The sequence below is a fragment of the Camelus ferus genome, chromosome 8, assembly GCF_009834535.1.
Source record: "Camelus ferus isolate YT-003-E chromosome 8, BCGSAC_Cfer_1.0, whole genome shotgun sequence".
NCBI classification, from domain to species: Eukaryota; Metazoa; Chordata; class Mammalia; order Artiodactyla; family Camelidae; genus Camelus; species Camelus ferus.
Genome location: NC_045703.1, coordinates 63655303 through 63668860, shown reverse-complemented (window position 1 = coordinate 63668860; position 13558 = coordinate 63655303). Strand labels below are relative to the sequence as shown.

The window sequence follows — 13558 nt, the reverse complement described above, 5'->3', positions numbered from 1 at the left end:
ACTTGTATAGCTTCTTTGGAGGGTTCGATAGTGGCTTTAAGAGTTAATGAAGCCCTGCCACCACCTAAGCGCTTAAGTATCTCCAGTAAGGCCAAAAAACACAAGTTGATCTAGGATGATCCACACACATACATTTTCAATTGAGAAAAAAAAGTCAAAAAGATTTCCCACTTAGGCATCAGCAGAAGATCTAACAGCTCGACTGAGGCCAGCACCTAATTCACAAGGCCTACTAGTTACTGACCACACCTTTCCATGGCCAGTTCTCCCAAACGTCATAAAGACAGAATAGCCACTGGTTGAGCTGCCACTAAAAAGTGGCTCCCTGACATCTCTGACATGTGAGCTGGACCACAAGAACCTCAGAGATTTTTGAAAGTTAGAAACCTGAGTTGTCAGTTTTTTCTTGGCTACGCTTTATAATGTAGGAACTAAAAATGGCCAGAGAGGCCCTGGGCTGCTGCCGCTGAGACATCACACAGTGAGCTGATGGGACAAGCCTTGCGTTTGTTTACCTTCATCAAGACCAAGGTCCGATGATGATCCGTAGGTGGGAGGCTCCTGGGTGGCTCCCTCAGCAGCCGCCCCTCTTTGTCAGGCCCTTCTGATGCAAGGGTCATGGGCCCAAGATGAGCACACACAGCACTGGCTCAAGCCCCCAGCCCAGCAGCACAAAGTTGCCCATGAGAGAGGGGCCCACTGTATTAGCCCCTCTCTTAAAGACACACGGAGGTGGGGATTCAAAGGTGCAAAATGGCTGCAGGTTAAAGGGGAGGCATATAAGTCAGTGGTAGAATGAATGCTCAGCACGCAAGAGGTCCTGGGTTCAATCCCCCCACCTCTATTTAAAAAAATAATAATTGAAAAAAACTTTTTCTTTAATGGCTCCAGGTTAGAAGCTCATGCCCCAGAAGCAGACTGTAACCTCAACTTGTCTTACTCCTTTAGACGTTAAATAGCTTAATTGTAAATTTCATGTTCTATTTCAGAACACATAGCCCTGGACCCTGTCTTTCCCAGGCACTGTCCACGAAGGCCTGCAGGTCTGCGGCTCACAGCAGCATTTAACAAACACCTGTTGAATTGAATGTAAGCAACTTCACACGTTAGAAGGATGATCTGAGCACAAACTTAGAGTGAGAATCATCCTCAACGGGGTCTGGCTGAAAAACTGATGTATAAACCCACGCAGAAACATCTCAGTAATTAACACAGCACTGCCTAGAGAAAAGCCAAAAGGTAGGATCAATGTGTGTCCTGCCATGCGGGTGATGCTGACAGCTGTTCAACATCTCTAGTCAATCCTGCAGAGGGAAAACAGCCTGAAACTGTAGCAGGGAGAATTTATCCAGTATTTATGAGGAATTTATTGACAGCATAGGGTAAATCTCTGAGGGAAGCTTTAGAATTGTCCCTGAGGAGTTTGGCAAATTGAATAGATACTTACCTATTATGCTTCAGCTGTGATTTTTGTCTGAAAGCAATAGAATAAATAGTACAGATTTTCTGCAATTCAAGTTTAAAACTTTAACTGATAGAAAGCAGGCTGAAAATATCAAAATGACAGATTTCCTGTGAACTTAAAAAAAAAAAAGAGAGAAAAAGTGAAAAGCCTCCAGCAGGAAAAAAAAAAAAAAAAAAAAAAGGCACACTGGGTACCCTAACCTGCAGTAGTATGTATCAGGTACACAGCTAACATGCAGTGAGGTCCACAGCTGACCAAGAGATAATTTATGTGAAGTCACTCTGGAATAAATGAAATGGTGCCAAGACTGTGTGTACTTTACAAATACGCTATGCTGGGTATACACTTTTTTTTACAATTATTTATTCATTGGATAATTATAATAAAATGTTGGAATTTTAAAACACTGATCACTGTCTCAAACATAAAAACAATCTTTGTCTTTCATTTTCTACATTCCCTTCCAATCCCCCATCTTATGAATGTGCTATGTAGCTCTTTAAGCTAAAATCACAAACAAGAATGGAAGGGGTTTTTTTTTCTTTTTTTAAATTGCATTCATGACCACCCCAGAAACGTCCAGCAGTGTGGAGGAATTTCACAAATACGTCATCACAATCTCGGCAGCCGCTGTGACCTACTGAATCCCACAGCAAGGCAGCTTTTAGAAGAAAACATCAAGATTTACCTTTTCTTCCTTTGCCTTGGACTGGCGGGTCAGACTGCCAAAGCCTCCTCTTCCGTGAAGCCTAGAGTTTATAGCAAAGTAAAGTAAAACCCTCCCACTCTGCTTTGTCTCTGCCTGCGCCGGCTGCCCAGATGGAGTGACACCAGGGAACTGAGAGGCAACCCCAGTTGACCAGATGGTGCTGTGAGCAGGGTGGGGGCTGAATGGTGATGGTGAGCAGACCAGGGGCATGGGGACACTGCACAAAAGCCAGATTTATGGCTGGGCAAGGCAGGGAAGGGTGGCTCAAGTTCTATCAACCATGAGATAGCAACAAGGCTTCTCACATCATTTCAGAAAGATTTTTATACTGAAATAGGAGTCTCATCGTTGGAAGAGGCAAACATTTCAGATACTGATAAGAGCTGGGGGGAAAAAGGTTAAGAAAAGGCCTAACCATTCACCACTAACAATATCTCCTTGGTTCCCTTTATTTAGGGGTGGGTGGCTGTGGGGCGCTTCAATCACTGTTGGAGACAAATCTCAGAATCCTGGTCTGGTTTGTGTCACAGAACTTGGGTTTGAGACCTGCTTCCATCTCTTAAATAGCATGTGAGTCTAAGGTCAAATTACTTATGCTTTCTGAATCTCATTTTCTCTGTTTGCAACTTGAGAGATAAAAATATCTGTCCTACCTACTTCATAGATTGAGTATCGAGTGTGGAAAGATATGTGAAACCAAATAAAAAACTGAAATGCAGCACACATATACAGTACTATTATTAATTCTTAGCTATCAATTTAATTTGGTGTTCTATGAGTATCAGATCTTATTATAATAGTCTGCTGTCCCATATACTTTATTAACTATTAATTAAGTACATTATTACATATGTTTTATATATATATATATATACACACACACATACATTTGGAATTTTTCCAGTTCTACTGCCAGCACTTGTCTGATTTTGATCAATTCCACAAATAATTACAACACATAAAACTCTAATTTGTCAGACATGTCAAATATCAACAAAAACAATGACACAAGCCTTGTGTTTGTATTATTAGATAATCATGTTAGAAAATGTAAGAAAACAACCTAAGTGCTCACTGACCAACTGGCATGACCTTAACACGGTTATTCTCAAACAAGGCGATCTTGGCCCCCCGGGGATATTTGGCAGTATCTAGAAGCAGTTTCAAGTTGTCACAACTGGGCTACTGGCGCCTAGTGGACAGAGCTCAGAAATGCTGCTAAACGTCTTATAAGCACACAGGACAGTCCCTACAACAAATGAGTATTTGACCCATATGTCATTAGTGCCAAGACGGCCTTAAAGTCTTACTGCTTACCTCATTAAAAACACTCAAATACAAGAACAAATATGCCTAAAAATCTATAACAAAATCATTCAAGCTCTGGCAAGGATCCCAACTTACTAACAAACTCTATAAATACTGCCCCAACTTGCTTGTCTCGTCTCGTGTCGATGAACGGCACTCCGAAGGCATGAAAGCCACAACTTGAAGGAGCTCGTTGCTCATCATAAGAAAGCCTGGACGCAATCTGTATAAAGCGGCAGGGGAAAGGAACATCTGGTCTCCATAGGAATAGTGCTTAGGGAGAGTAATCCTTACAAATGAAGTGGGCAGAAAGCAGGCTGCCGCTAAGGGCCTCAAAAGCCAAGCATCCATTGTGGGGCCCCATTGGGTCTATTTCAATTCAGCAGGACTCCTTCCAAATGCATATTAACAGATGAATGGACAAACCAATCTGCAGCAAGGAACAGGCCCTCTCCCTTGGCAGGCACGGCTGGTATTCACCAGGGGAAAAGCAATAAATTCCACGGAGACAATAGCCCAGCTTTCTGCACAGTTCATCACCTTCCTAAGCCAATTTCTCGCAAGTCGGGTCTCGGCACTCACACCTGTTTTTATAAACATTTTAACATCTGCAGCACTGCTTACAGAAGTGTGTGTCCAACTATGGGTTCATGGCCCATTGTTAGGTCATGAAATTCATTTAATGACTTGATACCAGTATTTTTAAATGAATAGAATGGAAGAGAAGAGGAAAAGAAAGAAAAGAAAAGCAGCAGAGAATATAATAAAATGGAAAATAGAGGACTGCATCCCAGTTAGGGTAAAAATTGTTTTATGACACTACATTTTTGTCTGTGTGCTCGTATGTTTGCCTGTAAACTGGGTTGAGAGGTAAAATTCTGTCTTCTCGAGTAACGGTTCAAGAAAAGAGCTTGAAAACAATGGCCAATTGACCCACACATGGCAGTTTCGTCAGAACGGTACATCTATTTTAACAAGACCAAGGGACAACCGAAGTCTAGAGAATCTCGAAACATTCAAAAAATCACTGCCCCAGGCAAGCACTTTCTCTGGAGATAAGAAGAGTGAGAGCAAAGGACTCCCCATCACCACCAAGCAGATCTGGGCCCCACACGTCAGGCCCGGGGTCCTCACCCTTCTGCAGTCTACCATAGAAGAGGAACTTTCACTGGACATTCAAATTCTTCCTATGAAAATTAAAAATGACCCCATAAAGGTAGCCGCAGAACTGAGCCTTGAGGATGCGTGGGAGCCTGCTAGAGAAAGAGAGGACAGGCCAAGGCACAGGAAATGGTGCGTCTGCAGACCCGGGTGCTCCAAAACCACTTGCTGAATCTGTAAGTGGTTGAATCAACAAGCGAATGAAACGGAAGGGGGAAGCCCCCAGCTTGTTCAGGAAAGGGGACAAGGGAGCAGGGGCTGAGCACAAGTGTCGAGGACAACACTGAGAGGGACGAGGAGGAAGAGGGAAGCGGGGGAGGCGGGATGCAGGAGACTGACAGTCACAGCCATCACCCTCACACCCTCCCCCACCGTCCCCAGGAGCAACACAGTGCAAACCATCTCCTAGGGACACCGGGACACTATCTGGGAAGGTGTCCACAGTAAGCAACAGCTCAAAGATTAGAGTGGAAAGCATCACCAGGCCAGAGAAGAAAATGTTCTTAGTGTTGGCAGAAACTTGGGGAACTGAAGTGAAATAAGAGTCCCACTCACCAACTCAATATGAATTTTTGCAGACCCTCTCATATGCCCACCTGTGTGCTGGGCACCAGGAAAGAAACAACAGCGATGTATGATCTGATCCCTTCCCCCAAGGGGCTTATCAGCTGGCGGTGGAAGGGGGAGCACTTATTATCATGAAACATTAGTGGAACCAATAGGTGAGTTCACAACTTTAACAGCAGTGAGTTTATGGGCAAGGTGGCGGGACCAACCCTCCCACAAATATTACTGGTATGTTTCTGGAACGTCAGTGAGCTGAGCAGCCCAGCTACAGCTGAGCCATCACAGAAACTGCAAATATTCAAGGATATTTTTTTAAATCATCTTTTCAATAAAAATTATAGAATTAACATAGTCTAAAATAAAAGGATCTGTGTAAAGATAAAACTTCTGTCTTCTTTTTCTTTCAGAAATTGTCAAAATGTATCTCATACACTTTCATCCAGTAGCACAGATTTTTTTTTTAACATCAGATGTTGAATTCCACTCTGTGATTTTTTTTGGCGGGGGGGGGGGTGTGCAATTAAGTTTATTTACTTATTCATTTAATGGAGGTACTGGGGATTGAACCCAGGACCTTGCGCATGCTAAGCACATACTTTACCACTGAGCTATAGCCTCCTCCTCCCCTACTCTGCATTTTCTCCCAAGTATACTTCAAGTCTCATCCACAATTTGGCCAACATCTTGGTCTCTGTTCACCTTGGACAGCTTTGGTGACTGCCAGAACCAAAGATTCACAAGATTCAAAATGGTTAGCACAACTTTTGAACAACCCTTTCTTGTAACTTTGAAGGACATGAGATTCAAAACTGTCCATGTGACTCTAAATAAACTCGCTTTTTTAACTTTTAGGAACATGAGCCATTCCATAACAAGCGAATTCAGACACGGGCATGTACCTCCCAAGTTTCACACCAAAACTGAAACAGAAGATCACGCACTGGAATCCCAGGATATAACCACACGGCTTCTCCCTGACTTGGAGCCCTGTCTGTAAGGCATGTGCTCCAGTAAATCAGAAGCAAGCATCACACCCCTCAACCTCAGTCATACTCTGTGACCAAAATATACCATGGTCATTGTACCCGGTTATTCTTGGCAAGGTATCTCCTCATTATACACTGTTCCATTTAAGTTGAAAAATGAACAGCTTTAAACCACACATTTTTTCCCCTCATTTAAATAGGACTTTCCTCGCCCTCATAAACGTCTAACTATTCTACTCCAGCTCGGCTGGCAGCCCGATTTCAGCATTCATTTCTGTAAGTCTATGTCTTAAAGCCACAATGTAAGTTGTTCTTGGACCTGCAGCTAAAATTAAACCAATCACTGCTGGACTTTTCCATAAATCATTTATTATTCATAACAAACCTGATAAGATTTTAGCTAGTAACTTCACAGAAACTTGAAGGAAAAAAATGAATAGTGTTAGTACGTATAGTTTAAATTTCATAATTTATAGGAATTTAAAACTTTCGAAACCTCAAGTGGGAGCAGCAGATGGAGGGGGAAGCGTTTAACACATCCTGAGCTGCTGTGTGCCAGGGTTACCCGGCACAAGAGCCCTGACAGCTTCCATAATCATCCCTGTTTTACAGGAAAGGGAATATTAGCCTCCAGGGATTAAATAATTTGACCAAGATCACTAAGGGGCAAAGGTCAGCATCCAACCTGGATTTAATTTTTTTTAACATATGCATCACATCAATATAATTTTAATGTTTTTCTGTACTTTCTGAATCTGAAAATATTCCGTATCTTTCAAAAAAAAAGTATAATTTAGCTTTCAGACTCCTCGTTTAGAAGGATGGCTGTGATCCATGCCCCTTTCATAAATCCCTTTCCGTAGAGGCAGCCCTTTCTCCAGGGAGCAAAGACATCCACAGCTGGGGATGGGACACGAGAACGAAATGAAAAACCAAAATTGTGAGTTACCTAAGGAACTTCAACATTAAAATGCAGCTCTTCTGTTCTACTGCCTTACAAAGAACATTGCACAAATGAGAATTTTGTTCTCTTGAAAGTTGAAGCTGCATGCTCATTATTCTAAGTATCAGTTATAACTCAGAACATAGCCTCCTGAAGGCTGTGGGGCTGGGACGCGGTGATGGCCAAGACCAAGTGTGTGTATCGGCGGCGGGGACTGAAAACCACAGAATAACCGAGGGGAATCGTCCTCAAGTTTCAGTTTCATCTAAGGCTAAGCAATTCAAACACTGCTTCCATAATAAAGAAACACATACCACAGGATAAAATGTAGGAGTTCAAGAATATTTAGCATTTACATTAGGTCACTTTGGCCACAACATCAGATAGCCTGAGCAGGACACATTTCCACAGAATAATGCAATAAATGTTCACTGAGCAACCAGTCTGCACGGGAACTATTCTAGGCCCCAGAATATACCAATAAATAGACCTCCCCTGACCCAAAAACTCCCAGTCATGGAGCTTATATTAGAGTGGGGAGACTGCACAGTAAACAAAGAAAGGAAATAAATTATGTATTAGAAGATAAGTACTTTTGCAAAAAATATAAATAAAGGGCAAGGGGGGAAAGGCAATGAGGGGGGAGGGAGGGGGCTTTAAGTTTAGAAAGAGGATAAAGAAGGCCTCATTGACAGGTCACATTTAAGCAAGGACTTGCAAGAGGGGAGACCATGTGGATTCCCGGGAAAGAACATTCGAAACAGAAGGTGGGAAGTGCAGACACCCTAAGAGGTGGACAGGCAGGAGGCCGGGGCAGCTGAGGGGGTCAGAGAGGGGACAAGGAGCCAGAGGGTGCAGCCCGAAGGGACTTCAAGGACACTGGCTGTGACACTGAGGTTGAAAGCCATGATCAGAGGGGGGTGAACAGAGAGGGCTCGTCACTGCAGGCATATTTCAAAAGCACCCCCGTGGCTGCCCTGTGAGCAGCAAGGTGGGGGCCAGGGCCTGCTGGGCTGGGAGGGTGTTTCAGGTGAGAGGCGCTGTGGGCTGGACTCAGGTGGGATGGGTAGGGAGTGGTCTGAGTCCAGAACAAGGGAAGGGAGAGCCAACAGGAGTCCCAGGTGGATAGGAGCGAGTGGTGACAGGCCAAGGATGACCCCACAATCTTCATACACTGTGGTGGGGAGGAGAGAGCTCAGTGTTAGAGCGTGTGCTTAGCATGTTCACTCCCCAGTACCTCCACTGACAAAAAAATAAAATAAATAAAAATAAATAAAATTTAAAACAAAAACATACACTGGATGAGTTCCCCGAGGGAATAAGTAAACAAAGGGACGACCAGAGGCCCAAGCAGCCCCGGGGCACTGCAATGCGAAGAGGTCAGAAAATCAGGGGAAACAGAAGGGGTGGTCAGTCAATCAAGTGAACAGGAAACCAAAGGATATGCTGCCCTGAAGTCCACGAGGAAGGGGCTTTTCAGGGAGGAGACCAGGAGCAAGTACCAAATGCTTCTGATGGTTCAAATACCAACGGCTGAGAACAGAGCTGGGGAGGCTGTCAGTGAACTCGACCAGAGCAGAGTCCAGATGGAGAAGGCTGGAAATTGGAGTGCGTTTGAGGATGAGGTCAATGAAACTGAAGATGGCAAAGAGAGATAGCTCGTCAAGGAGTTTCACTATAAAGAACAGAAAATCAGATGGTAGCTAGGAATCCCCCAAAAAATAAGGACTGGGGGATGTGTATGTACGTGTGTGTCTGTCTGTGTGTCTGTCTTTGGGAGAAATCCCAGCTTGTGAAGGGAAATGACTGGAGAGAATTTGCTGCCGCAGGAGAGAGGGGAACTCTAGTGCTGTCCTTCAGTAGCCAAAGGGGAAGGAGGCTTCCTCCCACGCCTGCTCACGCACCAGAGAGGGCACCGGCCCTTGAGCATGGACCTTCAACTATTAAAGAAACTCCAGAAAAACATCTAAGAAGAACTAATACTATACACGTACGGAAAGGCATGAGGACAAAAGGGCACCAACTCTAGCAAGGCACTCCTTAGCATGTTACTTATCACTGTGTCTGCCTACAATTCCCTTTTCTCTCCCCTGTAAGTCACATGTGGGGGGAAAATGGTTAAACGAAGGCTTTTGCTAGGTTCCAGTTACTTCTGGGTTATTGTTGTGTGTTTAACTTTTGATTTATTTGTGATCATCCTATCAATTACCAATGCAGTCTAGATGCAGATACATACATGTGAATGTGTGTGTGTGTGTGTGTGTCCCCTGAATGTACGCACACCTTTCAAAAAGCTGTTTACTCTCTACTACCTCTTGACATCACGGGTTTTCCTGGCTTATGGCTGTCTGTGCACAATGTTTCCTTCCACTTGTCACTCCACCTTCCAGGAGAGGCTACAGATGACTTGAAAGCAAGTGTATTTTCATTCTCTCCACTGAAGAGTTTCTTTTCATTGGCTTTAATAGTATAGTTTTTGTCTTTCCCAGACCATACACTCTGCATCTCTTTAGCCGTCCTTCACAACCCCATCCCAGAAGCCCTACTCCAACAATTCTCCAACGAGAGATGGGTCACGGTCAAGTACAAAAACAGGACGGGGATCGTTTTCCCTTTCCAGTTTTGTCCTGAGATACTCAGGATTTGTAAACCTTTATTTACGTTTCAGGAACGCCCTGGATCAACTTCCTCCTGACACTGTCTGCAGCACTTACCACATCGCTTTCCTAGAACGAAATGATGACTTCATCTATCACTTTATATGTAAAGTTTGTTTTCCCAAAAGGGCCTCACATTACCTTGGCACCAAAGCTAAAGTTCATCTGCTGTCTCTGTTCCCTCGCAGGGAACTCTGCTGTCAGGCACAGAACTAATGAAAATGGCAGTCTTCTATCAGAATGGGATCACGGAAAAAGAACTCAATCTAAGGCTGAAGCAGGAAGAGGCTGGCAGATGAAGTCTAGTCAAAGCTGTCTTATCACGCAGGTTAACACACGGGCACCTAAAATTCCCTCTAGCGTCAATGACCGCCAACTGCGCGTATGGCTTTGAGCCTCACTAGCAGTCTGACTATAGCTTTAAACTAGTTTGGTTTGGCAAGTCGGTAAGTAGGTCTGTAAATCGATGAAAAAAAGGAAGAAAGGGAGGGAGGAAAATGGATGTGTTATGTATACACACATTTATACATACACACATATACATGTCTCTACCTATCAATTTATAAAGCTACATCAGGATGTGCTATAGTATCCCAAATTAAAGAAAAAGACAGCGTAAAGAAAGACTAACAAGATACCTGGATCACGTCCCAGCTCAGAAACTTACCCTCTCAGTCACTTTGGACAAGCCATTTCAGTTCGGTGGGTCTTCAGTTTTCCCATTTGAAAAATTACCTTAGGTCCCTTTTCAGCTCTACAATACTGTGGACTATAAATAGCTGACAATAGAGTGCGTGATGTATTCCTGGGACACTGACATTAATGCCTCCTACCATTTGTGAGCCCATCTGAAACAGGACTGAGTAATCAAAGACACTCCACCCAACATTACTAAAATTCAAACTCTTATAAACACAGTGTTTAGTACCTCTGTGTGTCAACACTCAGAAATTCAGACTTGTCTACTACTATTATTATTTCTTTTCCCTATCTCTAAAATCATTGCTTTTCAATTTCATACCTTTATCTTTTTTTTAGTCTTTCCAGATAAGCCATTTTTTTTCTATTGAGTTATAGTCAGTTTACAAGGTTGAGTCAATTTCTGGTGTACAGCACAGGTTTTCAGTCATACATGAATATATACATCTATTCGTTTTCGTCTTCTTTTTCACAAAAAGCTACACAAAATCTTCAATATATTTCCCTGTGCTATACAGTATAAACTTGTTCCAGATAAGCCATTTTTACCTTGGTCCTTTTTGAAAGTACACTTAATTTCTACTGAAAAAATGCAAATTATCACTTAAAACTAAAATATAGGTCCAAAAAGACCTTGCTCTGAATGTTCGGTAAAAAGGAAATGATTTTTTTTTTTAATGTGACAGTTGATCTAAGGGAGCTCACTAACGTGGTTTATTATCTCTACGTAAATGAGTCTTACAAAGTGAGGTAGCCCTGGAGGCACAGACAGGCATAGAAAAGTGACCCATCAGATATTTAAAGGACACGAGTTGTCCCCTTTCAGCTTCTGTGTTGTTCCCACATCCATTCGACAGCTACTGTAGGAAGAGTCTGCAGAGACCCTGCCCTGACTTGAAACCTTGGAAAAGGGGAATACGCTCTTCTCAATCACAAGCCGGGACCACCAAGACAGAATCATCTGTTTCACTTAGTGGTTAAGTGAAGGGCCACTTTGGAAGGATAACGTCTTGGCCAGGAGCCCAGCGCTTATCTTCCACTCCCAGGCATCCTGGATCAGGCCTGGTGGAAGGCGAAGGCTTTGCAGGTCACTCCCTCCGCACTAAAGCATTGAAAGAAAGGTGTTATCTGTCTGCATGCGAAACACTGTGTCGATATGGATTGGGGTCGTAAAGCTCCTCAACAGACCTCAGCTTCTGTCTGCAAGCTCTGGTAAACATCAAAGTAGTTGACAGGTGTTAATCTGACTGCACGAGAAGGCGGGCCGCACTTGCTCTGTCCTGCTCCAAGTGGTTGCCAGCCCTGTCAGAGCCACGCTTTCTACGTTCAAAGGAAGAGTAACAAGTAAAACGTTCCCAACGTTTCTGTTAATTGTGACCTACCCGGAGGGCCCTCATGCTCCTCTACCCCTAAAAGGCATTTCTGTAACAGAAGAGAGGGAATTGACCACGTACGTAGGATACACCCACAGAGGAGACACACACGCTGCAGAGGCACACTCATCGCCCGCCCGAAAATAACTCATAGCCTCATTCTACTGCAAGTGAGTATAAAGCTTCAGAATCCCTAAGTGTGACGGAGGGCCACAGTGCAACGCGGAAACGTGTTAGGAGAAACCCCAGCAGCTGTTTTGCAGTATACTTACTTTCCAGAAATTCTATAAATAACCTGCCAAGTTACAATGACTTCAGTAAAGCTTCCTATTTCTGTCTCTCCACCTACCAATTTTCTGAGAATTACATGCTTGGCCAAATGAATGTAGAGCTGAGAGAAGCCCTCGGCTGAGCCAGGCCCCTCAGTCCCTGCTGATACACTCAAAGAGTTCAGACCAACACCTAATGAATGAGCTGCCTCGGAGGGCCGATGCCACGAATCAATCATTCTACTTAAACAAAGTCCTCCCCACACCCACATTGCAAAGCACTCCACTTCTTTTTCAGAGAGTTCAAGACAAAAGTTAAGGATAAACATTAATAGAGAGTGAACATCAAATTACAGGTTGGAAAAGAAATTCTTTAATCCAAGGGGCTCACTCAGCCCAAAATTAAGGCCTGATGAAGTTCTATAATAACCAGGAAACTATAAAATATCACCTCTGCATACATTTTCAATTCCCTTTGCGCCCTGAAAGAATTAAGGTAGAGATAAGGTAATAGTCATTAGAGCATCAACGTGATTGGAGTGAGAAATGGTACTTTCTTGAGATATCAGGAGACATAAATCCACACAACATAAACCATCAGCTTTGGAAGAGTTAATTAGTAAAGCAGGACAGGCCACTGCAATCAATCCCCAATAGATGTGTGACAGCACACAGACACTCCAATTTAAAGGCAATATGCCCTCACGCACAGCAATGTGTGCAGCCCAAGTCCAAAATCATGTAAAACAAAGAAAAGTCAGTGCACGATGAAATACTACCAAAAGGAACCTCCCAAGAAACATTTCTAGCTCACACAGAAAATGAAGCCTCAACTGCAGAAAGGGGAAAGAAACATCTATCACCTTACCTTTGCCAAAATTTGGCTGTAGGCAGTTTTTCTCCGGCTCTTTGAATTAGCCGGCCAGGTCTCCCCAAGTCAGGCTCTACGTACACATCCACGGACCTGCTCTTCTGTCTGCCCATGGGGAGGCAAGAAACAGCGTCTAACACTTCAAATGCTCGGCCGTTAAGAGCTAAAAACAGATTCTGTGCAATGCTGGATATATTTTTGTCTGCTAGCTACACACCCTCATCATGTTCAATTTTTTCCATTGGTGGAAGAGAATGATGCAGACTTAACCAGAAAGTGGTTTTCCATGGGCTGCCTGCAGCGATCGGCCAGGACGGGCCTGCCACCAGGCCCGGGAGCCGCCAGGCCGCCCATGACTGCGCTGCTGTCGGCCCCGCATTCCAGAATTACCACCCAAGTTCCGTGGGACCGTGGCTCCGGCTCCAGAGTTTGCTGAATAAAGCTTTACTCACTCGAAGGGCTACTCCGCTGCTTTTTTTAAGCCTTTTAGCAGGCAGAACGCACACCTACCATCCTTGTGTTGAGGGCGGTAGTAAACATTCTGTCTCCA

The 13558-nt window shown here is 43.8% G+C and overlaps 1 protein-coding gene across 7 annotated transcripts in view; it reads right to left on the bottom strand.

Annotated features, from left to right (window-relative positions):
- The window catches only part of TIAM2 (TIAM Rac1 associated GEF 2), a 211995-nt gene that overhangs the window by 104929 nt on the left and 93508 nt on the right, over window positions 1–13558 (bottom strand). For 2 of the 7 annotated variants that reach the window (XM_032485230.1, XM_032485231.1), the window contains exon 1: window positions 13006–13347. The exons of the other annotated variants lie outside the window; for them this stretch is intronic. The gene's annotated coding sequence lies outside the window, so the exon portion shown is untranslated. Of the gene's footprint in view, window positions 1–13005; window positions 13348–13558 lie in introns of those variants that run through there. 7 annotated transcript variants of the gene reach the window in all.